The sequence below is a fragment of the Castor canadensis genome, chromosome 2 (genome assembly GCF_047511655.1).
Source record: "Castor canadensis chromosome 2, mCasCan1.hap1v2, whole genome shotgun sequence".
Lineage (NCBI taxonomy): Eukaryota > Metazoa > Chordata > Mammalia > Rodentia > Castoridae > Castor > Castor canadensis.
In genome coordinates this window covers 86,051,637-86,076,947 of record NC_133387.1, presented here as the reverse complement: position 1 = coordinate 86,076,947, position 25,311 = coordinate 86,051,637, and the positions used below count along the sequence as shown (strand labels likewise).

Here is a 25,311-nt window from a genome sequence, read left to right as displayed (position 1 = left end):
AGCTTCAACTCTTTGATCTTTCTGCATCATGCTACTTATAAAATTAAGCTGGCTTTTGTTTTTTAAATTATAGCCAGACCTGTGGTTAAAAATAAAAACAAACAGAAGACTGTACAACCTTCTCTTTCTGCCTTACCCTCTCCCCAGGGCTGTCCCAGAGGCAGCCACTCCTGCTAGCCCTTCTGTAGTTGCCACAATAACTTCAGACATTATACATCTAGTTCTCATATGACCAGCTGTGCAACAGCTTCTTTTTTTTATTTTGGTGGTTCCGGGGTTTAAATTCAGGGCCTCACTCTTGCTAAGCAGGCACTCTTCTACTTAGTGCTTTAGTTACTTTTGGGATAGGGTCTCACATTTTTGCTACGGCTGGCCTGGATTGCCATCCTCTTATTTATGCTTCCCAGATGGCTGAGATGACAAGTTGCGTGCCACCATGCCCAGCTGTTGGTTGAACTGGATCTTGCTAACTTTTTGCCTGGGAAGTCCTTAAACCTCGGTCTTCCTGATCTCTCTCCTGAGTAGCTTTAGCCATTACAGCATCCTTTGAATCCCACTATGAGGGATGGTTCCTCAAACCTCCTTTCCCACTTCTGCCTTCCAACTTTTTGTTATTTTATTCTCTGTCCTTTTTGTGTTTGCTTTGCATTTAAATAACGTGTCATCCTCAAACAGTGCCTATTAACTGCTTGTTTTAAAATATGAAGAAAGTAGTGCACCTAGCTTTCTCCAAAGCTTGCCTAGAGACAACCTGCCAACGAAGTATTTTAGTGAAGACCAATTGCCAAAATAAGTAAGACATTCCCTGGGGAAGTAAAATACCTTTATTTCAGTTCTGGTTACAGGTTTTTGACTGTCCTTCGTTTTTTGGTGTTGGGATGGGAACATTCTAGAACTACCTAACACCCCGCTTACCTGTTCTTTGTGTTGGATGCCCTAGGGGAAATCTCCTAAGGGAGCTACTATACTTTGTTGAGAGAGTTAGCCCAAACACACTAAAGCCTTTACTGCCAAACTACTTTTGAGGATGGAGAGGTTTGGAGATGATTGACTAGAGTGTTATGTAAAAAATATGCCTTGGCTCTGGCTTCAGGTCTTGATTTAGACACCGAGTTATTCTGGTTAAGGCACTACCAAGAGAATTGCTTTCTACTGTTTTGAAAAGAATACCATTATTTTAGGAAAGGTAGAATTCAAGTTTAGGACTTTAAATGGTCAAGTAAGGAGTTGACTCTGTAAACTAACTGAGTATCCAATGACTTTCGACAAAGATAACATGATGAAAAATGGTATTGTAGATAGATGTATCTAGTTGTGGGATATAGATGGGTTGAGATAAGAGGCTATTCCACTAAACTGTAGGTATGGTGATCAGAGACTTGGCTAGGATAGGGACAATGAAACTGGAAAGGAAAGGATATATGTGAGGAAGAATGGACAGGACTAGGTAAGTGGATATGTGTAGAATTTAGAAAAGAATGGGAGTGGCCAAAGAGAATTACAAAATTCTAAATTTTAATGACTAGGAAAATTGACTGAATGTGAAAACTGGCAGAAGAACAGGTTTGGGGGAATATGAAAATGATGAGTTTAGGTTGGAAGAGTTGAATTGAGCTAACAGTGAATATCCAAACTGCCTAGTAACTAGCTAGAGCTATGAGAATGGAGCTTGATTGAACCTTAGCTTGCTTTTCTCTTTCTAGTTTCAGCCCTATTTGGGCAGATATGGAATGAGACCTACCTCAGTCACCCTAAAAGTAGAGCAGTGGTTGAGAACAGGTTCTAGAATCCTACTTCATTACTTATCTTGGTGACCTCCAGCAATTTGCCTATTTCTAAGTTTCCTCATTTATCATATAAGGATGATGGTACCCATATCTATGACTGTCATTAGGATTTAATAGGATAAAACATATAAAGAGCTTAAAATACCTCACAGTAAGGATATATTAGATGCAAGTCATTATTATTATTCAGTATATTTTAGAGATTGCCTTAGGGTTTTTTTTTTTTCCCTGCGTTTACACAGCTATGTACCTGAGGTAGTGTCCGTCTCCTGTAAATAAGTAGGTCATCTGCTTCACTGGCTAAGATGAATTTTGTATGATTTGTAGTTGGAAGTTTGAAGGATTTAAAATACATGATCATTTTTTAAATTGGGCATCTTTGTTGAAAACTGTTAGTGCTTAAATTTTCTGCAGCAAATGTGTTAGGCCTTTCCCCAGAAGCATTTACCTCTTTCTGTCTCGGCTTCTTCCTACTGAGTAAATAATCAGTATGTGAGAATGAATAAATTTAATAATTGGGAAAATATTGTGGGGAAGCTTCAAGAGTCCTATTTTATTTGTGACCTTGATAGCTGGTGACCAGAATTATGCACAATTTTGAGAGTGTTTGAATGAGTTTGGCCTATATTAATGATTGTCTCATAAGGCCATATATGAAAGAGTGGGAAGAAAGTAGCCTATAACTGTAGGAAACAAGGACACTAGTCAGTACTTCATTATTCTCCTTCAGGAGCTAAGTGGAATAAGTTAAAGACAATAACAAATCCAAACCTAATTTTCAGAGTGTACCCTCAACTAAAATGCAGGGGTAAAAGGAAAGTCAGTAGTAACAAACAAATGCTCTTAATAAATAAGCCCAGAAAGGATTAAGGCAAAATTTGTTTCATAGTTTTATAAAGGTTAAACATGTAATTCAGATTTTAATATCTGCTTACTAAAGTAATTTTCTCAAAACTCAATTGTTATCAGGGCTTTGCATCAATATTTGAGAAAAATGTGAGGATGCAATAGATTTTAAAATACTATGGATACTATAGTATAAAGAAGTATCACTACAAGGCATAAGAGTTTTTATACGTTTGTAGCACTTGCGTTACAGAATTGGGAATAAGACTAAAGCAACTTTAAAATTAAATCTAAAATTATGTTTTTTGAGAACATACTACTTACTGAGTTAAAAAAAGATAACTGCGTTTACAGAGTGTATCAGTAGTTTGGGCTAAGGTCTAGAATTCTAAGTCTTTTTTTTCGAAATATATTTAACATAACCAGAAAATTTACCTATTTAAAGTATGCAATTCATTTTTTTCATACAGTCACAGAGTTGTGCAAACATCATGCATTTTTGTCACCACAAAAAAGAAACTCCATACCATAGTGTCATTCATTCCCCATCTTTGCTGTCCCCTCCTCATGAGCCTAGTCAACCAAGAATCTACTTTCTGCCCTCTACATTTGCCTAACCTGAATAATTTCAAATAAATGGAAACATAGAATATGTGTGTGGCCTTTGTGTCTGAGTTTTCTTATTTAGCATAATATTTTCAAGGTTCAACTATGTTGGTTGTAGCATGTACCTGTTCTTCATTCCCTTATATATCATTTGTATATGCCACATTTTGCTTATTTATGTTGGTAGACATTTGAGTTGTTTCCTCTTTTTCACTATTGTGAATAATGTTTTTATGAACATTCATGTATAAGAATACATGTTTTTCATTTCTCGAGTGTATACCAAAGAGTGGAATTACTGGATCATGTGATATGTGGAGGTTTAACTTTTTGAGGAATTGCCAACCTTTTCCCAAATGACTGCACCATTTTATATTCCCATCACCAGTGTGTGAAGGTTCTGATTTCTCTATATACTCTTTAGCACTTTTCAAAAATTAAAAAAAATTCTTTTAGGCATCCTGTTAGATGTGAAGTGGTGTCTCATTGTGGTTTTGATTTGCCCTTCTCTAATGACTACTGATAATGATTATCTTTTTATTTACTTATTGGCCATTTCTATGCCCCCCCCCACCCCCGTACTGGGGCTTGAACTCAGGGCCTTGAGCTTAGTGAGCTACTCTACCAGCTATTTTTTTTGTGAAGGGTTTTTTTGAGATAGTGTCTCCTGAACTATTTGCTCTGGCTGACTTCAAACCACGATCCTCCTGATCTCTGCCTCCTGAGTAGCTAGGATTAAGCCACCAGCGCCTGGCTCATTTGTATGTCTTTGGAGAATGCCTGTTTTAAATCCTTTTTCCACTTTTAAATTGGGCTGGTTTTTTTATTGGAAAGTTGTAGGTTATTTATATAGTCTAGATACAGGTTCCTTATTAGATGTATGATGTGTAAATATTTTCTTCAAATTTTGTGTTGACTTTACACTTTCTTGACAGTATTCTTAAAACACAAAGTTTTAAATTTTGATGAAATTTATCTCTGTTTTCTGTTGTTATTTGTGCTTTTGGTGTCATGCCTAACCCTAACTGAAGATTCTTTTCTTTTTCCCCCTTGGGTGCTGGGGATCAAATCCAGGGCTTTGCATATGCAAACGCTCTTCAAATGAGCTTCACCCCAGACTTGAAGATTTCTTTTTTTTTTTAAATATGGAGCACTTCACAAGTTTGTGTGTCACCCTTATGTAGGGGCCATGCTAATCTTCTCTGTATTATTGCTGTTTTTTGTATATGTGCTGCCAAAGAGAGCACTAATTTTTTTTTTTTTTTGATAGTACTGGGGTTTGAACTCAGGGCCTCATGCTTGCTGCTAGTTAGGCACTCTACCACTTGAGCCACTCCACCAGCCCCTTTAAGGTTTTCTTAAGGCTAAGTGATTTCTCAAAATATTGAGCTCTTTGAAAAATTGGGAGATTAATATAATTAAAACAGGGACATATGTTGTATACCTTTAATATTATTATTGCTTAGTGCATGTTGTAAAATTGTGCACTAAGTGCACAATTCTAAAAAGCGTTTTTGTCGCTGTGCCTTTTTAGCTCAGGAAAATTCTGTGGCCTTTAACATCATTTAAAAGAAGAATTCTTTTTTTTTTAATTTTTTTATTTTATTATTCATATGTGCATACAAGGCTTGGGTCATTTCTCCCCCCTGCCCTCACCCCCTCCCTTACCACCTACTCCGCCCCCTCCCTCCCCCTCCACCCCCTCAATACCCAGCAGAAACTATTTTGCCTTTATTTCTAATTTTGTTGTAGAGAGAGTATAAGCCATGAAAGGAAGGAACAAGGGTTTTTGCTGGTTGAGATAAGGATAGCTATACAGGGAGTTGAGTCACGTTAATTCCTGTGCATGTGTGTTACCTTCTAGGTTAATTCTTTTTGATCTAACCTTTTCTCTAGTTCCTGGTCCCCTTTTCCTATTGGCCTCAGTTGCTTTTAATGTATCTGCTTTAGTTTCTCTGCGTTAAGGGCAACGAATGCTAGCTAATTTTTTAGGTGTCTTAACTATCCTCACCCCTCCCTTGTGTGCTCTCGCTTTTATCATGTGATCAAAGTCCAGTCCCCTTGTTGTGTTTGCCCTTGATCTAATGTCCACATATGAGGGAGAACATACGATTTTTGGTCTTTTGGGCCAGGCTAACCTCACTCAGAATAATGTTCTCCAATTCCATCTATTTACCAGTGAATGATAACATTTCGTTCTTCTTCATGGCTGCATAAAATTCCATTGTGTATAGATATTACATTTTCTTGATCCATTCGTCAGTGGTAGGGCATCTTGGCTGTTTCCATAACTTGGTTATTGTGAATATCGCTGCAATAAACGTGAGTGTGCAGGTGCCTCTGGAGTAACTTGTGTCACAGTCTAAAGGGAGAATTCTTGCTTTCTCATGTGCATATGGTATCACTACTCTCATTTCCTGCAATACCATTCCTGCCTTTGACATGTAAATGCAGTAATGTTTGCTATAGTACTGACATCAACGTGATCATGTGGCTCTTTCACATTTAGTTTACTTTAACAAAGTTTTTCTTGGAACAATAGTCCAAGTAGATTATTTTGTTATCTTTTTGGTTTTTCTGGGTTAGGCTTTGTGAGTGCATAGTTATAGTAGTCATATCTAAGGGGTACTGGAACCTTGGTTTTCAAAAAATGGTTATTGTCTTTAGTGTTCAAAAAGAAAGTAGTTTGTCTCTTTGCATTGGTCTCTTCTCCTTTGTATTCAAAGGACCTTTCCCCTACTGTGTGTCAGTCATTGAACTTAGCAAGCTTGCCAGATAAGGCAACCGAGACATAAAAAAGTCCTGTGAATTATCTAAGCAGCACTATTCAAGCAGTGGTCTGAAGACTGGGCCTGATCTATGATCTATTTGTTACTGGTCTGCATGAGACAACCTAAGTACAAAAGCTGAGAGGAAGTAGTGAGAAATATTTATAGCAGTTGGCATTTCTGCTTTGCCAACTATGTATTCATTTCTTCCTAGTAATTCATGTTTATTGCTTTTTAAAAGTGGGTTTCATTATGATTTTTTCATATCATACAATGTATTTCGAGCCCATGTTGTTTGTTTTGTTTTATGTTTGTTTTCCAAAAGCATTTCTTTGTGATGTCTTGAGATGGGTGGGGTGGATGAAATTGGCCCTTCTACCATACATAGAGGCATTGATCTCAGGCCAGAGAGAATTACTATGATAGTCCCACAACTATTATCTTATGATTTCTGTTTTTTTTTTTTTTTTGAGTCCTATAGCTTTCTCTGAGTCTTCCTCTGTAGTCATAATCATGTTGTAAATTAAATATTAGGTTTACCTTCACTATGGAGAAATCTTAGGGATTCTAATCCCACATTTCTTATCAAATATATTTTCAGGTTCCAATGTCATGATCAGATATTTACATTTTCATATGAAAGTCAAGTATGGGGCATCCTCAATGTTTTCATTTGGAATATCTAGAGAAAAGGGTGGTAGAATTTGTATGTCATCTAATTCTTTTTCATGTCTAAAAAGAAGCAGCAAATAATGCCATACTTAGACTGTCAGAAAAGTAATTTCATCTCAGAGGTGTGCTTCTGCATCATTTTGTGTAAATGGCTCCAAAAGCATCCCTCATGCTTCAGTACCACCTGTGAGCTGTGCTCATCACTTTCTTTAACACTAAAGGAGGTTAATAAAAATAAGATTTTCTTATCAAGAAATAGTAAAATGTCTTACTGTGGGGAAAAGAAATACACATATATTTCTTCCATTGACTAGGACTTGTGTTGGTATTGGTATCCTGGGATCTATGTCCTGGAATATATGTACACTATAAGCCTCTAATATGCTTAGAATAGGATTTCTTTGCTAAAAGAAAGCATTTCTTAGAGGAGGCGAGGAATTTTTTTTTTTTTAAATATAAGTAGTAAGAAGGGGTAACAGTGTTATATGTTTTAGACAGAGTGCTAGATGGAATAAAAGTTTAATTCAATAGATTTTACTATTATGTTAGATTGGGGAATAAAATAATAAGATAATAAAATAATAAGCTACAGTACTGCCTTTAGAGACTTTATTGATTGATAGATTAGGAGAGAGAGGTGTAAATATCAACTCTAATTTAAGGCAGATGAGTACAGTCACTGCAACAAGAAATATAGAAGGAGAAAGAAGACAATAATTGTGATTGGAATGAAGATAGACTGGATAGGAGAGGGAATTTGAGCCAGGTCTGGGGGAATAAGGTTTCTGATGTGTGGAATGTGAGGTGATTGTCTTTCAGATTTGGGAAACAGCCTGGTCACAGGATGTTTTGGTCAGGACTCTGAGTGCATGGGGTAAAACAACAACAAAAACAACCCAGCTCAAACTGGTTTGGGCAAAAAGCAGAAAGGGGAGAGGGGAGAGAAGGAAGGAGTTGGCATCTTGCTTCCTGCTTACCTACATGCAGGTAGGTGCTCAAACTGCAGTGAGTATTGACCTGCATCCTGAGGTTCAGCTTTCCCATAAGAGATTGTACACATAGGATTGCTGAGGCAAAGGTGGCCACCAGCAGCCACCCACAGCTTCTGGATTATTTTCTACCAGTTTAACAACCCCATGGAAAGACAGACCTCTTAATAGTTGCAGCAGCAGTTCTTGGCTTGGCTTATGTGCTTATTTCAAGTCAATCCCTAATGCATGTGGGGGGTATGCTTCTGTGTGTGTTGTCAAGTTGGTCAAGACTGGGTCAGTGCCTAAAAAGAGTGTGGGAGAGGGAGCAGTCAGCCCACCTGAACCATAGGGAGGTAGAGGGAAGTGCCATTTTTCTGAAAGAAAATTGAGATGCTCTTAAAGAAAGAAGCAGTGCGTTAGAACAGGCAGCAGCAGATCTATTGCAAGGTAGGGTATTTGAAGTATGATAAACTTATATGTACTGAGGTAGAGAGACTCTTAGATACACAGTCAGCAGTGGGCTTTTCAAATTCATCAGAGGAGAGTAAAACAAATGGGCTAAAACAATTATTAAACATGCTAAATTTTGAATTAATTTCTAGATAGGAGAGCTGGAAGCAAAAAAAAAAGTTGAGCCTAATTGTCTAGACTGATTAATTTTGCTTATTTATTTATTTACTTATTATTTTGGTGGTGCCAGGGATGGAAGCCAGGGCTTCCACACATAAGACAAATACTCAACCACTGAGTGACACTCCCAGCGTTTTATTAAGGGCTTCTTTTCAAGTTAGTGAAACTTGTTTTCTTTTTCCTTATTTAAATTGCTATTTGGTTGTCTTTTTAGCAGAGTAAATAGGTAAAACAAACCAATTATTTTTACTTTTTGGCACTGATATGAAAAGGTAAAATTGTATAGATTAGAGATAAATAAAAGTTAGATTTTAGATTGTTTGAATTTACTGTCTTGAATAAGTCAGCTTTTTCTTTTTATTATTTTTCTAATTTCTATTTTTTATAAAAATCAACTGAAGCAGCTTATAAAGATACATACATTATACCACAGCTAAAAAATGAATTTAGGAGTTGGGCACTTGCAATCCTAACTACTTGCAAGATTGAGATTGGGAGGATTGTGGTTTGAGGCCAGCCTGGGCAAAAAGTTTTAGAGACCCCCCCCATCTCAATCAATAGCTGGGTGTGGTGGTGTGTGCCTTTAGTCCTAAACTACATGAGATCAGAAGGATCACAGTTCCAGGCTAGCCTGGGCAAAAGAAAAGTTAGTGAGACCTCATCTCAACCCCCAAAAAGCTGGGTGTGGCAGCATGTGCCTGTCATCCCAGGTATAGGGGGAACATAAAATAGGAACATCTGGATCCAGGCCAAGTGAAGTCTTATCTCTAAAATAACCAGGTGTGGTTCAAGTGGTAGAGTGCCTGCAGATGTGAAACCTGAATTCAAACCCTAGTACCTGGGGGAAAAGTAATAAAGAAATCTAGGACAGGGAGAAGGAGAATAGCTAGGAAAGCTAAACTAAAGCTGAGATTAATATTTATATCTCATATGCATACCATGAACACTCTTGCATTTTGTTACAGATCAACTCCTTATTTGACTCTGAGCTTTCTATCAGCCTGTGCAAAGAGGGAGAAACCGATCAGGTGTAAGATTTATCGTGTTCTAAATATAAAAGTAAATCAGGTACTCAAGAGAAATAAAGCCCTTTAGTTCTTAGTAGTACTAGTGTTGGGTCTGGAGACCTAAGGCAGATGAGTGAGTATCCCATCCCCCATGGAGAGCAATATCATTCCTGCATCCTGAGGAGATGGAGGCCTGCATTCCTGCATCCTAAAGGAGAGATACAGATCTGCCACAGGGCTGATGAGCAAAATGCTCTCAAGATTGTTTCCCCTCCCCCAATAAAGGTGCAAACCAAATCAGTTCACCTGAGAAAGCCCACGAATCCATGGCCAATGAGAAAAATCCACCTAACCCAGAGTTAGGACGTCCATAAAACCCCAGCCTTCACCTGTGCAGCGAGCCACCAGCTTCCGGGCTCTGCTGCAGTACCTTAGCTGTAGCCTTTCCTTTCTCTCTAATAAATCCTACTTTATATACCAGCTTTGGCTCATCATTCAGCTGCCTCATGAGCCAGTTCTCTGGCCTGTGAAGGCAAGGACCCTCGACACCAGCACGTAACACTAATATCTAGTGAAAGTTCTTTAAAGGAGGCTCAAAAATATGTCTTGAGGGCTTTGTAGTAAATAAAACTCTTAAAGGTATATTTAACAATGTTTTTGAGTTCTTTCTTAAAAGAGACATTAACATAGATGTAGCATAAGGCTAAGACAGAGTTTAGGATGAGTCATTTTCTATGGGACAAAGTAACAGTCTAGATCAGGTGGTTGGTAATCTATGGACCATGGGGTAATCTGGCCTGCTGCTTTTTTTTTTTTTTTTTTTTTTTTGTGATACCTAGCAAAGCATGCCAAGTAATCAGAGGTCTATGTGAGAATTTTCCTTTTAAGGACTTAATACCAACTTTCACTTTTATTTATATCAAGAACTCAAGGCTTCACACTTGCTAGGCAAGTGTCCTACCACTTCAGCCCTGCTGCTATTTTTTTAAGATAATTTTTTTTTTATTGGTAACACAGCTATGCCCACTTGCTTATGAATTGTCTGGCTGCTTTTATGTTATAACAGCAGTAGTAAGTATAGTCATGCACTCACATAGTGATGTTTTGGTAAATGATGGGCCATATATGATGGCAGTCCTATAGGATTATATTGCCTCGTGATATTGTAGGTATATTTTATATGCATGATAAGTACATGCATGCATGTAAAGCGTAAGTACACCTTATGCTTGCAGAATAATTAAATTGCATAACTGTGCATTTTTCAAAATGTATCTATATCATTAAGTGATGCATAGCTGTAGTTGTGACAGACTATATGTCTCATAATGTCTAGAATATTCCCTATATGACCCTTTATTTTACTCCAGCACAGCCCCGAGAAGGACCCAGCTGGAGGTTCATTGATGAGTAGGGATAAGGGAGAGTAAGTTACCTAGAGGAACTCAGAGAAGGATCAATGATGGACTTATGACTGTGCTTAGGATGAACCCTGATTCTGCGGTTATTTTCTTGAGGAAGTGATACCATCTGTGAAGAAAGTGGGAAAGTAGAAAAGAGAGATCAAGTCTTGTTGAACTTGAAAGAATTTTAAGAAAACTAGTCAAAGCTATTTGAGAAGGAGTCTAAGATATGGGACACAGAGATAGAGAAGCACAGATTTATTTGCCTAAACATGTTGAATGTCATCAGAAAGATAAGACTTGCCAGAGATTGTAGAAGGAGATGGACTAAGATGTTCAGAATAGAGACCTCTGCCCCAACTTTTCTCACAGGTGAACCAGGAGAATTGCTGCTTTTGTTTCTAAACATATGATCCTAATTTACAGAATTTTAGAAGCCACTAATTACTTTCGCTTAGTATGATTATGTAGTCATAGGGATACATTTCATCCTGTAGCTTTTGGCATCCATTTGAATGCTGGTCTGATCTTAGGCTTTTCTCTTTGCTTTTATTGTCTAATTATTTTCTTCTTTGTAATTCAGGCATCATGGTACATTACTGTGCTTTGTCCTAGCAGTTTAAATAATATTAAGCAGTATTTAAGGTAGACTAGATATATGTCTAGGAATTGTATACTATATTTTCAAGGGTTTTTAAGAGTGTAAACTTTGTATGTCATGAGTTCCAGGAAAAATTGTACTGTTACAGTTAAGTACATATATTATTGTATCATAAATACCTTGGTTTAATCCTGGTTTGACTTTGGAAAATTAATTTCTCTATAAGCCTTAGTATCTTAATTTATAAAACTAGTGATAATTATAGTGTCTGCTAAGATTATAGTAAGGATAAGTGCCTGGCACATAGGACATGTCCAGTGTTAGTTGTTGGCTGTTATGATGTCACAGGATGACCAAAGGATTGAATATTTAACTTGACTTTAGTGTATATTTTCTCTGGAATTTTTGCCCATATTTGAACATGGGCAGTTAAAGTTACATTGGACAGTATTACGTTTAGTCACATCATAAGGTAAGTAACTAAAAGATGAGCTGATAATGCTACAGTTGTTTTTATAATTTAATATTGAACATTTTTTATTTTAAATATGGTAGACACTTCCATGTGGTAGTTCATACATGTCACATTAGTGTTAAATTTCAGAGATCTTTTTTATTTGGATGAATTATATTTAGCTTCCTGTGAGACTTAAGCCTGAGAGTCATTAACTGCTTTATTTTGTTAGAAAGATACCAATGGGATAATATTGTGGCAGATCTTGAAATTCATAATGGTTCCATTCTTTGGTGGCTGTTTCTATTCTTTGTTTCTATTCTTTATGACCAAAAACCAAGGCACATGGTGACTACGCAGTTATGTTGAGACAAGGTTTTATAAATCATGTTACATTTTAAATGTGCCAGGAGGTAACTTTTAAGAGAACTTGTTAGTTGATCCTTTTTTTTTTGTATTTTTTGTATTGGGGATTGTACTGCTTTCTAGGCAAATGTTCTATCTCTTGAGTTATGCCCCCAATCTTAATGAGTCCTGTTTTATTTTTTAAGTAAAAATAATAATAAAGTTTATTAGGAAAGAAATTTAGTATAACAAGATAAAAATAGGGAGAAGTGGGAAAAAAGAGAAACATTTCCTGCCCCCATGCAGGGAATGGGAGTAGAGACTCCTGGATCCTGTTTTATAAGAGTTATTTTTTGTGACAGTCAGTCCTTATTTTAAAAATCAAGTTCTTAAATATTTATTAATAGAAAGACACCTATCTTATGACTATACAATAATTGAATAAAATTAAAGTCTTCATGTTGTTGCCTTAATTTTATCAACTGGATTTCTAATACTGATATCTGAAAAGTTTTCCTTTGGGTGATAAACATGTATGAGAGATAAACATTTTTCTGTATATGCACAGTATTTGGGTTTTGTATAATAGTAACTCCTCTAGTTTATAATTTTTCTCCAATATATTTTTTCTTGCTATGTTTTGCTACTCATTGAGCTTTAATAAGATGGCTGTTGTCATGAATATTTCTTCCCTGTTGATACTACTTTTTTTTTGTGGTGCCAGGTATTGAACAAATGTTACTTTAAATCCTCTACACTTTCTCTTGTATCTGATTTTCATCCATGTTTTAATGTATTTTTATGAGTCTTTATGGATATAGAAACCTACTGAAGTACATGAATACACATATTTCTGTGAATAGCCTATATTCTTCTGAGACTATACAAACATTGCTAGTTTGTTATTTAGTCCAGAATATAAAGGTTGAACAGCTATTTATTCCAAAATTATGGAGGAATATATTTTAAGAAGTTGAAGGGCTGATGTCCTTTAAAATTTGTATTGTTTTTATGCAAACTAATTGAAGTGTACATATACAGTTTTGTCAGATAAGGAAAAGTTAGTTGGGGATGGGTTAGGTAATGCCTTCCTCTCTCAGATCAATTTTTCCATCAGTGTGGCTATCAGTACCGACAACAGGGATTCAGATAGAGCATTGAATAACTCATGTTAGAAATGCATGTCCTTTCCTTCTGTGTGTAACATGCTAAAAAATGTATTAAAGGTTTCAGTGTATATTGATCAAAATAGTGTATACCTGTGATTTGACTGATATTTTTCTAGAAGCCTTATAAATTCGGGTCTTGCTTTTGTACTTAAAAACTAATTAACCATAAAAAGTTTTTGCCTTATAAAATTTGTTTATTGATAAAACCTATTTTGATCTGTCACTGATTGGTCTTTGAAACAAAATCCAAAGGTCATCTGTCAATGTAATTACTAATATATTAAGTGCATCACCACACATTTATGTTGTAAAATTATATATTTTTAGGATTTAAAAAATGAGCAGTGTGAATTTTCTATCTTTAATATCTTAAAGTCTTAATTTTCTTATCTTAATATCTGACTACTAAAACTAGAGTAATGTAAAACAGCAGTATATATTTATAAGTGATAGTAGGCCAGGGAAGGTGGTAATAAAAGAAACAAAAAAATTTCCTCAGTCACTGCTGAAAATACAGCCATTTTACATTTCAAATGTGTGACTAAACCAGATACGAAATTTCTCATAATTGCATAAATTAACAATGTGTGCAATCTTTACCATAGATTTGACTTTGAACATGTCTTGAGATGCTTTCTTTAGTATTCTTTAGATATTTACAAAATTGGAAATGCTTTGTGAACAAAAACATGAATGAAGTACTTTTTTAAAAAAAGCATACAAGTCAATTATTTAGTCATGAGACTATCTTGTGTAACCTTTATCTAGCCATAATTCTCCTTTTGAAAAATATACAGCATTTAAACAAATGCTGTCATTGAATACAAAGCAAAAGGAAAATAAATAGACCCCCCCCCCACACACACCATAGCTTCCCCCACCCCCAACAGAGCTCTGCAAAAAATGCTTTAGTATTTGTTGCATGTGGATCTTATGTGGTTGGGTTAAGTTATCAATGTACTTTGCTAGGGACCATGATGAAAAACTGAGATTATGTTCTACTTTTTACTAAATATTATTTTGCCATTCCCAACTAATGTTGGGACTATTTAAAACTTGAAAAATTCACTGGCATGATATTTAGAATGTGTTATTAGGGTTTCATAGGAAGGATGTAGTGAGTTGGTGGTAATTGATTTATCCCCATCATACTGAACCTCCCGCTCTTCTTCCACTTTGTCCTCCCTTGGGCAATAATCACAGGGTCGAGCTGCCAATCTGTGGACTTAATTTTTTCCAGCAGTACCATCTGGCTCCTTGGCACCAGAAGTTATATTGGTTCTTTGTGGTTGCAACTGAATTTGTCATATTGTTAGATAGCTTATAGGATGTTCCTTGCTATTTGATCCTAATTCTCTTTCAACTAATTATCGATTATTTTTTAGAGAATCTTCTTTTGCCATTTCTGAGAGCATGACAGTATTTTATTGTGAAAAGAATAGAATGTACCTAAACAAATTTTGGTGTTAGCCATGAGATTCTGTTCCCTATATTGTATTCAGTCTAGTTCTTCATACAGCTCTCCTTTCAAGAGAGATTAATTTAAAGTTAATTGTGGAGGTTTTCTTTCATTGAAAGCCTGTATATTTGTTTTAAAGTTATTTGAATGTGTATTTAAAATCATATTAATGACTGCCATAGTGTCCTAATCATGAATATTTAGAAATCTCTATGAGTGGAACAGATAAACCTTCTAACATCCAGCTTTACTTTTAAAATGATCGTTTGTGTATTGTGTTTTATTTTGTAGATGAGGTGGTTTTACTGTCATGTCTAATAACATCCATAAATAATGTAAAAGAATAATTGTGAAAAGTTTGTCTAAGTTTCAGTAATTAAAAAGAACTGCTAAACATATATCTGCATGAACTTAAGCAATTTTTTCATATTATATAGGCATTTTTATGGAGGCAAAAGTTATTTGATCCATTTAATTAAACTCTTAAAAAAATCTGCATATAAAGCAGATAATTTTGACAAGTATTTATCATGTTTGATTGTGTTTATTTTTAGTAGAACAAGATACCCAGACATGTCTTTCAAAAAGTTTTTAGAGGTATTCATTCATATGAAAGTGTTTCTTCTGAGTTTAAAAATTTAATTAGATGCTATGTAATCTGTGTTGTCTTACAGTGACAGGAGACTGATGAGTTAGAAGCATTTACTTTGAATCCTTTTTGTTACTGTTATATGGATATTTGAAGTTCATAAACAGTGATTTAACTAGGATTATTTTAATGCCACTGTATTAGAAAATTACCAACTGCACACTGGAGCTTTCAGAGCATTTCAGAATGCTAGATAAAATATACAGCTAAAATGCTGTCGTTTGGTTGTGATGTGATGTTAAAATCCAATTGTTTATATATATTTTGGTTTTATGTATATAAAGAAAAGGAGCAATAAATGTCACTCTATAAGAAGAGCTAAATCAGGTGTCAGTGAAATGATTCATGTGCTAACTGGAATAGGATAGTTAACATGCATTTTATTCTATTTTCTAGCAGGAGGAGGTGGGCTATAGAAAAATGAATTCTTCACTAAATAATTCACAACAATTATATCAGATTTTAATAACTTGAGCTGAGAAGGCATAGTATAATTCATGTTCTCACAATCACCTACATTAGAGATTAATTGCACTTTCTTTAAGCAAAAATGCAGTCTTCTAAATGTTTTTAATTGGTAAACCATGGTTACTTTTGTATTTATAGAGTAGCATCATTTGATCAGTTTTTAGCTATAACTTATTGTGAAGTTTAAATATTACAGCTACTCTGTTGTCTCAAATGCCAGCTCATTAGAATTTGCCCCTAATATAAAAAAAATACCCTGAATTGTTTGTTGGCTTTATCTTAACTCAAATATGTAAAAGGGACAGTAGAGCATTTTTCTTTGGAATCACAGAGAGTTCAGTGACCTTTCTGTGGCAAATTATGTAGAAAGAAAATATTTATATTCATTTAAAATAACCTCGGTGAAGAAATAGTCTCATTACCCTGTTTGATCAATTTCTTGTAGCCTGAGCTGTAGCATGCTGCTGTTGCCATTGGTTGATGGAATACACTGAGTAGTGGCTAATGGTGATGGTGCTCATCAGGAAGGGTTCAGCCAGCGGTCAGCAACAAATAATTCAAGACTGTTTCTAAGTTTGTGGCTGGTGGAATTTGCTTCTTGCCCCAAGCCAGCGGCATTGCTGAGCTGGGCTATTTGATTAGAAGAGAGGCATATTTGCTTCTTAGCAACTGCACATTTGCACAACCCATAGTCCTCTACTGCCTCCAAAGGTTTTCCTTTTGTGATGGTAGAATAATACTTTATTGTTGATTGACAGACAAAAGACATTCTAATACAAGGCAAGCTTAAAACCATTTATGTAGTTGTTGGCTTAAAAAAAATTTAACTACATATACCATTTTCTGAAAAAATATCGATTAAATGTATGTATATATAATGTAAGCATGTTAACCTCAATGTATTTGAATTGAAATAAGCAAATTAGCAAGCAGTATTGCACAGCATGAATACAATTGAGTACAGTTACTTTTTTTTTTTTTTTTTTTGCCTTGCAGGTTCAATGATAGAAAATAAACTCTGACTCTAGTGTATGTACCTTCCAACTAGAATTAATGCTAGGGAAAATTTCATTAATCCCACTGAAAGAAAAAATCAATGTTGGTAGAGTTTCTGTTTGGCTTTTTCACGTTTAAGAACTAGTTTTTATGTAAGATCAGAAGTCACAGTTTGAATTCTGAATACATGTGGGTATAGACATTCGGAACATAGTTCTCAGGAATGAATATGCAGAGCAAAATATGTGCCTTAGTAGAAGACAAAGGTGGTATAACCCAACGGTTAAGAAACAACCAAGTAAAGGTAAATTTGGGAAGGACATTCTAAGGAGTTTTATGATCCTAGGAAACCGGGACTGGAAAGAAACAAAAAACAAACGAACAAAAAAAGAAACCAGTTTTGTTTTTTTAAACATGGTTTTATGGCTTTTCTCACTCAAGTTATGTAGTTAGGACTTGAGTTTGAAGATTTTTAAGGAAGGCGGTGGTATACAAAGTAATAGGACCAGAGATGATGTTAATTTTATCTTGCATTATTTTTTGATCATTGGTTTTTAGAAAAAATATACCTACTGTACTTTCAGGGAATAGTACAAAAACTAGTTGAGCCAGTATATTTTAATATACATAATTTAAATTCATTATTTTGTATAAATTATTGACATAATTAATGGTAAATAAACATGCATATGTAAGATGAGTATAAGTTAATATTTGATATTGTTCTATGATGTTATATGTAGAGCAGATGGTGCTTTTTTCATACTTAAGGGATGTTTGTTCTATTTTTGTCTCCTAAGATTTATGACAGATATGAGAGTTTTCATAGTTTGAAATAATCAACAGAAAAGTGCATTGGTGTGAGTTTTCTAGTTAGCAAATCTTGCAATGTGTTTTGGGACTTAGGGAAAGTTAAAGCAAGTGCAGACATTAATATAGACATGAAGTGTATATGGCAAATACTCTCATTTCCCAATAAAAGGACCTTAGGGTATATCAGGATGCATAATATGACCATCACTGTATTTACTCACTAATAAATAGCCACTTTAGTAGCAACCTAGTGTCCAAAAAAGGGAAGAGGAGTGAGGCTGAATGATTCAATATTGCAAGGCTGTAATAATGCTCATCGTATCAAGCAGCTGTCCCTTTGCAATTTCAGTTAACATATTTGAAATAGTTCCTTTAAAAATAAATTGGAGCTCTAGGAGCAAATGGAAATTACTTTTAAGAATGGTTTTAAATTGTTTAAAAATTAACATGCCTGCAAGTAAATTGCCAAAGTTAGGATGTGAGTTTGATATTATATAAATTAGGATTATAGCTTTTGCTAACATTTTATTTATAAGGTAGATTATAGTAACTTGATGTAATAAGGAAAATGTTCTTTAAATTACTAAACTCTTTTGCAAATAGTTGCAAAAATGGCATTTAAAAATCCTAATCTACTGCATTAAAATTACTTGTATTTGTTTATATCATTACTTGGCATTTATTGTTAAGTGCCCTTTCCTCCTTTTTAAATAGCCTCACAAATTCTTATTTTGGGGTACATAGCAAAAGGCAGTGTTTTTTTGTTTGTTTTTTTAAAGTGGGACATTATAACAGTTGTCACTGGTAGGTAGAACAATCCACTTTATTATTAACTAGGTTTCTTCCCTCCAGCAGAAGAAATGTACAAAGTGATGTCCTTTTGGACTTAAGTTTTTACATCTAGGTCCATTTGGTGGGGAGAAAAGAGGAACAGGAACAAATAGAGGTTTGTCATGCTTTCTTTCTAGGTAAGGAGAATATAAGAATAGGGAGGGAGCAAGGTGGTGGAGTTGCAGGGGTGGGATTTTGTTACCTGCTCACCTGAAATTTCAGTGCACAGGTGGTTTCCTTAGGCTTGTAAGGTAAAACCAATAGATAAATAAATCAGAATACATTTCAGTGGCATGCATAGTGAATTATTGTTTTATTTTTCAGAAGCCAAAGCCACACAGTGAATAAGTGAGGCGGTGAGGTAGACATTTAGGTATGTTTTTTTTCTCCAAGGTCTATTATTTTTCTCTTATAGAATAATAATACCTTATCTTGCAGACTTGTAGTATTTGGGATCATGTGTTTGGGAAACTAACAAACAGGAGATGAAATCTTTGATACTAGCTTTGTGACATAGCCAATTTCCTGGCTGCTGCTGCTCTTATTTTTTAGTTAAAAATTTTAACTGAGGAGTGAAGAGTGTATATATTTATGGTATACAACATGGTGTTTCCATATATGTTTACATTGGAGAATGGCTAAATCAAGCTATTTAACATATGTATTAACTTCCATACTTTTTTTTTTGTGGTGAAAACACTAAAAATCTATTCTTTTAGCAATTTTCTTTTTTTTCTCTCTTGGCAGTTTTCAAGCATACAATGTAGTAACTAGCCACCATGATGTATAATAGGTCTCAAACTTATTCTTCCTGTCTAACTGAAATTTTGTGTCCTTTTATCAACATCTCCTTGGTCTCCTTTATCCCTCAGCTTCTGGTAACCACCATTTTACTGTTTCTATAAGTTCAACTTTTTAGCACTGCATATATAAGTGAGATCATACAGTATTTCTCTTTCTGTGCCTGACTTATTTAATTTAATAATATCCTCTAGGTTCATTGTATTGTTGCAAATGACAGGATTTCTTCTTTTTTAAGGTTGAGTAGTATTCAATTGTGTATATATACCACATTTTATTTATCCATTCATCTGTTGATGGACACTTAAGTGATTCCATATCTTAGCTACTGTGAATAGTGCTGCAATAAACACAGGAGTGCAGATTTCTTTTTAGCATGCTGATTTTATAACTTTGGATAAATACCCAGTAGTGGTATTCTTGGGCATATGGTAGTTTTATTTTTAATTTTTTTTGAGACAGGGTCTTGCCATGTTGCCTCAGGTTGGCCTTGAACTTGCTTTGTAACCCAGACTGGCCTCAAACTCTTGATACTCTTGATACTTAGGAAGCTAAGGCCTCCTGAGTGCTGTATTTACAAGTGTGTGCCACCACACCTGGCTCAGTTTTCCATGCTACCTGTACAAACTTAACATTCCCACCAACAGTGTGCCAGGATTCTGTCTTCTCCACATCCTTGCCAATACTTGTTATCTTTCATCTTTTTGATAATAGCCATCCTAAGAGGTTTGAGGGATGTTTCCTTGTGATTTTAATTTGCATTTCTCTGATGATTAGCGATGTTGAACATTTTTTCATATGCTTGTTGGCCATTTAAATGTCTTCTTTTGGGAAATGTCAATTTAGGTCTTTTACCTAGATTTTAGTCTGGTTATTGTGTTCTTATTGATTTGTCTGAGTTCCTTATATAGTTTGAATATTAACCCCTTATCAGCTCTATGGTTTGCACATATTTTCTCCCATTTTATAGGCTTCTCTTTTTTTTTCTTTTTGCCAGTGCTGGGGTTTGAACTCAGGGTCTCATGTTTGCTAGGCAGGCACTCTATCACATGAGCCACTCTACCAGCCCCTATAGGATTCTCTTTACTGTTATTTTTTCCTTTGCTGCACAAAAGCCTTTTAATTTGATGAAGCCCCATTTGTGTATTTTTGATTTTGTTGCCTATACTTTTGAAGTCCTATTGAAAAAATCTTTCCCTAGACCAATGTCTTGAAGCATTTTCCTATGTCTTCTTTTAGTAGTTTTACAGTTACAGGTCTTATGTTTAATTCTTTAATCCATTTCAGTTGATTTTTGTGTATGGTGTGAGATGAGGGTTTCATTTCATTCTTTTGCATGTAGATACTCAGTTTTCCCAGCATCATTTATTGAAGAGATTGTCCTTTACCCATGTGTCTTCTTGGCAACTTTGTCAAAAATCAATTGACTATAAATGTATGGCTGAGATCTCTGTGCTATTGCATTGATCTCTGTTTTCATGTCAAAACCTTGCTGTTTTGATTACTGTAGCTTTATAGTAGATTTTCATATCAGGTAGTGTGATGTTTCTGGGTGTTCTTTTTTCACAGGATTGCTTTGGGTATTTAGGGTCTTTTGTGGTTCCATATGAATTTTAAGAGGTTTTTTTGTTTCTATGAAAAAAATTTCATAGAATTTTGATAAGAATATCATTGAATCTGTAGAAAACTTCAGATAGTATGGACATTTTGAAATATTAATTCTTTTATCACATGTGACCAGGATATTTTTCCATTTATTTGTGTCTTCCTTCTTCTGTGAATGTTTTAAATGGTTAAACTTATTCCTGTTTTTTTTTTTTTTTTAATATCTATTGTAAATGGGATTGTTTTCCTGATTGTGTGTGTGTGTGGGGATAGTTCATTGTTAGTGTATAGAAATGCTACTGATTTTTCTCTTTCAACTTTACTGATTTTTTTTTGTTAGTCTTAACAGTTTTTTAGTGTTGTCCTTTAGGGTTGTCATATATAACATCAGTCATCTGGAAATAGTTTAACTTCTTCCTTTCCAATTTGGATGTCTTTAATTTCTTTCTCTTGCCTAATTGTTCTGGCTAGGACTTCCACTACTATGTTGACTGGAAGTGGTGAGAATGGGTATCCTTGTCTTATTCTTCATCCTACAGGAAATGCTTTAGACTTTTTCGAGATTGAATATCTTGTTACTACAAGCTTGTTGTTCATAAATGGCTTTTACTGTGTTGAGGTACACAGTACTTCTTCTATACCTAGTTTGTTGAACTACTTGGCTTCTTTAAAGTTCATTTCCTTGTTAGATTGATATAAGGACAATCATACCTATAACATGAGTTATTTGAAATCCAAATGAGATGATCTATCCAATTTTTCTTGGTGAATCTGGAAAATACTTTACAATAAGGAATTGGTTTTTTTTTTTTTTTAATTTAATAGGTGGTAGACTAAGGTCTAGATAGTTTGAAGAAGTCGAATTCATGTTTCTTGATATCTAACCATGGGTATGATAATTGTCTTTTTTAGTTCCATAAAGGACTTAGTCATTTAGTAGGACACTTCGTCATCTTATAGGTGAACACTTCAGCCATAGAATAGTTAAGTGGCTTCTCAAGGTCATGTATCTAATTAATGTTATTACCATTTCTAGTACCATTTTTGGACTTTAATCTACCAGGTACCAAGCTAGGTATTTCTTGTGTATTATCACTAATCCATAACATCCTGATATAGAAAGTATTCTATAATTTTGTTGATTAAGAATCTGCGATTTAGGGTTTTCACACAGCTAGGAAATGTGAAGGCTAGAATTCAAACCAGAGTCTTGACTCTTATTTCTATGACAGAGTAGTGTGCTTCCCTAACACTACATCCTAAACTTCAGCTTTCTGATTCCAGTTAGTAAAGGGTGATTGCCTCATACCACATCTTTATTTTCTTTAAAGACTATGAGAAAGTCCTAAGATGATTGGACTCTCATGTTGTTGTTTTTTTTTTGTAAGCATAGCTATGAGGATGTATAACTTGGTGTAGATATTAGTGAAATGAACTTATTATAAAGCTATAATCACTCAGTTATTGTTGTACTTAAAGGAGGGAAATCATGGTAACCTGTATGATGGAGCATTCCAAAACTAGTAGTGTCTGCTTTTGAAGTAGACGATTTTTATTTTTCTCATGGAAGATTTCTTAATATAATTTTGCTTGGATTAGTAGAGAAATCAGTTTGTACTCCAAAAGTACAAGATGCCTGGGGAACAGGTGGTGGCAACCTCATGACATTCTGTGTAGTATAACTTACAACAAATGAGTAAGATAATAAGCACTTATTGTTGTGTTGTTTACTTTTCTAACATGGCACTTTATTTTTGCCTCAAAAATACTAAAGTGAAAGGTTGTGCTATTGTGTGTTCAGGGGCCTGCGGCAGATATCTTGTAAGGATGTTCTTTTGTCATTGCAGTAACTAATTCTTTTTCTAATGTCTAGCATTGTTCACATTCCAATTAATTATAATTTATAGCTAGTAGTGTTTAATAAGGGTAGAATACTATATGATTGATATATAAAATAGTGCTTTTGTAATAGACATTTTGTTTTAGTACAATTTTTTTTTTAGCAGTTGGAGTTTGAACTCAGGGCTTCACACTTACTAGGCAGGCGCTGCACTGCTTGAAACACGCCTCTAGCCCTTTTTGCTCTGGTTATTTTGGAGTTGGGGTCTCGCTTTTTGCCCAGGCTGGCCTGGACTGCGATTCTCCTATTTTATTCTTCCCACTGTTGCTGAGACTAATTGTTTTCCATTGAGATGAGTCTTATAAATGTTTTTGTGGGGCTGGCCTTGAACTGTGGAACTGTTATCCTTCTGTTCTCAGTGTTCCAAGTAGATAGGAATATAGGCGTGAGTCACTGGCACCTGTTTAATATAATTTTTTGTGTGTGTGTGGTGCTAGGGTTTGAACTCAGGGTTTCATACTTGTTAGGCAGGTGCTCTACCGCTTGAGCCATTCTGCTAGTCCTTTTGGTGCTGGATATTTTTGAGGTAGGGTCTCATGAACTATTTACCCAGGCTGGCTTTGAACTACAAACCTGATTTCTGCCTGCTGAGTAGCTAGGATTACAGGCATGAGCCACCAGTGCCTGGCAATATAATTTTTTTTTAAAGTAACAGAAATTTCAGGTAAATTAAGAGAAATATTAAGGAAAGCTAGAATGGACATCTTGAGGAAAATGCTCCCAAGAAGGTAAGGATACTGAGAAGAATTAATGATTATCCTGTTAAGGAAACATAAAATAAGCATGGTTCCTTTCTGTGGCTTTGTATATTAAAAATGGCAGAATGAAAGCTAATGGGGGCCACACAGGAGGCATAGATAGGAGGACTGGGATCTGAGGCAGACCCCAAAAAAAGTGAGAGACCCTATCCGAAGCAAAAATAAGAGTTGGGGACTTGGCTCAAGTGGTAGAGCACCTGCCTCACAATTGCAAGGCCATGAGTTCAAATCCAAGAACCAGAAAAATAATAGCTAATGAATATGTAATATAAACTATAATACATAGAGAGATAGTGCCTAACAACTCAATTATCTAGTTTCTGTTTTCAATGCCATTTTAAATGAAAAATACAGATAAACTCATATAAATTCATCTTAGAAACTCCTTCTTGAGTCTCATTGGGAATCTATAAATTTGGCATAGTAGTTTTCATGTTGAGAGTATAATTTTGGCATTTATTAATTCAACAAATATTTAGTGCATACTTGCTGTGTTCAGGTATTCTCACTATAAGTGCTGGAGACACAACTTTGAAAGGATAAATAAAACTACTGAAATTATAAGGATATTAGGAAGAATTATTAGGTCATGGGAAAGGTAGTTAAAATGTTAGCAAGGTATCCATATAATGATGTCTGTGTTAATGTTGCAACTGTGGTATGAAGAAAGAGGATGAGAAGGCATATGTAGAGATATAAATGTGGCAACATGTGTATAGAATGTGAGGTTATCCTGTGAACTCACTGAGGAAATGGGAAGAAAAGAAGGGATCTTTGTTAAGTGAGAGAAGAAAAGAAAAAGCTTCAAAAGAGGTAAGGGTGATTACAGGGAGAATTAGGGTGGCGTCATGTCATAGAGAAGAAAGAAAGTAATAGAAACAACAGAGGTATTGTTGAATATTCAAACTAGAATGATAGATTTGACAAGGAAGACATTATTGCTGATCCTAAAGTGATATAAATTATTTTTAAACCATAATAATAATAATGGTTAATAGTAATTATTGGTTAACTGTTTATTGGATAATTAAAATTATAATGCCTAATAAACTGAGTCCATACTTAATTCAGATTTCCTTAGTTTATAACCTGATGTCCTTCTTCTGCTATGGGACGCCACAGTACGTTTACTTATCATGTCTCCTTAGGCCCCTCTTTGCTGCAACATGTCCTCAGATTTTCTTGGTTCTTGATGACTTTGACAGTTTTGAGGAGTAATAGTCAATCTCTCAATTGGGATTTGTCTGATGTTTTTCTTATGATTTGACTAGGGTTATAGGTTTTTGGGAAGATGATAGAAGTTAGTTTCATCATTCAAATGACGGAAGTCATTTTCATCATTCATATGACAGTGTACACTGTCAGAATACTTAACCACTTTGTTTTTTTCTTGAGATAGGGTTTTTGCTCTGTAGTCCAGGCTGGCCTCACACTTGTGATCCTTCTGGCTCTGCCTCCTGAGTGCTGGGATTACAGGTGCACACTACCATGCCTAACTATGATTTATCTCTTTCAATGTTAACCTTAAGGTCAAAGGATTTTTTTTTTTTGGTGGCATTGGGGTCTGAACTCAAGGCCTCACACTTGCTAGGCAGGTGTTCTACCACTTGAGCCACTCTGCCAGCCCTCGATGTTAACCAGGATCACCTATCTGAGATAGTGCGTGTCTAGTCCACTGTAAAATTATTCTTTTTTATTTTATTTTCTTTTTACTTTGACATGATTTGCATGCAAGAATAGTTCAAGGATTTTCATATGGCCTTTACTCCAAT

At 35.1% G+C, this 25,311-nt stretch overlaps 1 protein-coding gene and 1 non-coding gene across 5 annotated transcripts in view; one reads left to right on the top strand and one right to left on the bottom strand.

The window, feature by feature from the left end:
* The window catches only part of Skap2 (src kinase associated phosphoprotein 2), a 173,559-nt gene that overhangs the window by 26,846 nt on the left and 121,402 nt on the right, over nt 1-25,311 (top strand). Inside the window, exons 1-2 of one of the 4 annotated variants that reach the window (XM_074065175.1) lie at nt 18,501-18,590; nt 18,800-18,848. The exons of 1 other annotated variant lie outside the window; for it this stretch is intronic. The gene's annotated coding sequence lies outside the window, so the exon portion shown is untranslated. Of the gene's footprint in view, nt 1-18,500; nt 18,613-18,799; nt 18,849-25,311 lie in introns of those variants that run through there. 2 more of the 4 variants (XM_074065177.1, XM_074065176.1) reach the window with 2 other exon arrangements.
* On the bottom strand, nt 4,379-4,486 carry LOC141421008 (U6 spliceosomal RNA). The gene has a single exon (XR_012445716.1). It is a non-coding gene; the product is annotated as a U6 spliceosomal RNA (small nuclear RNA).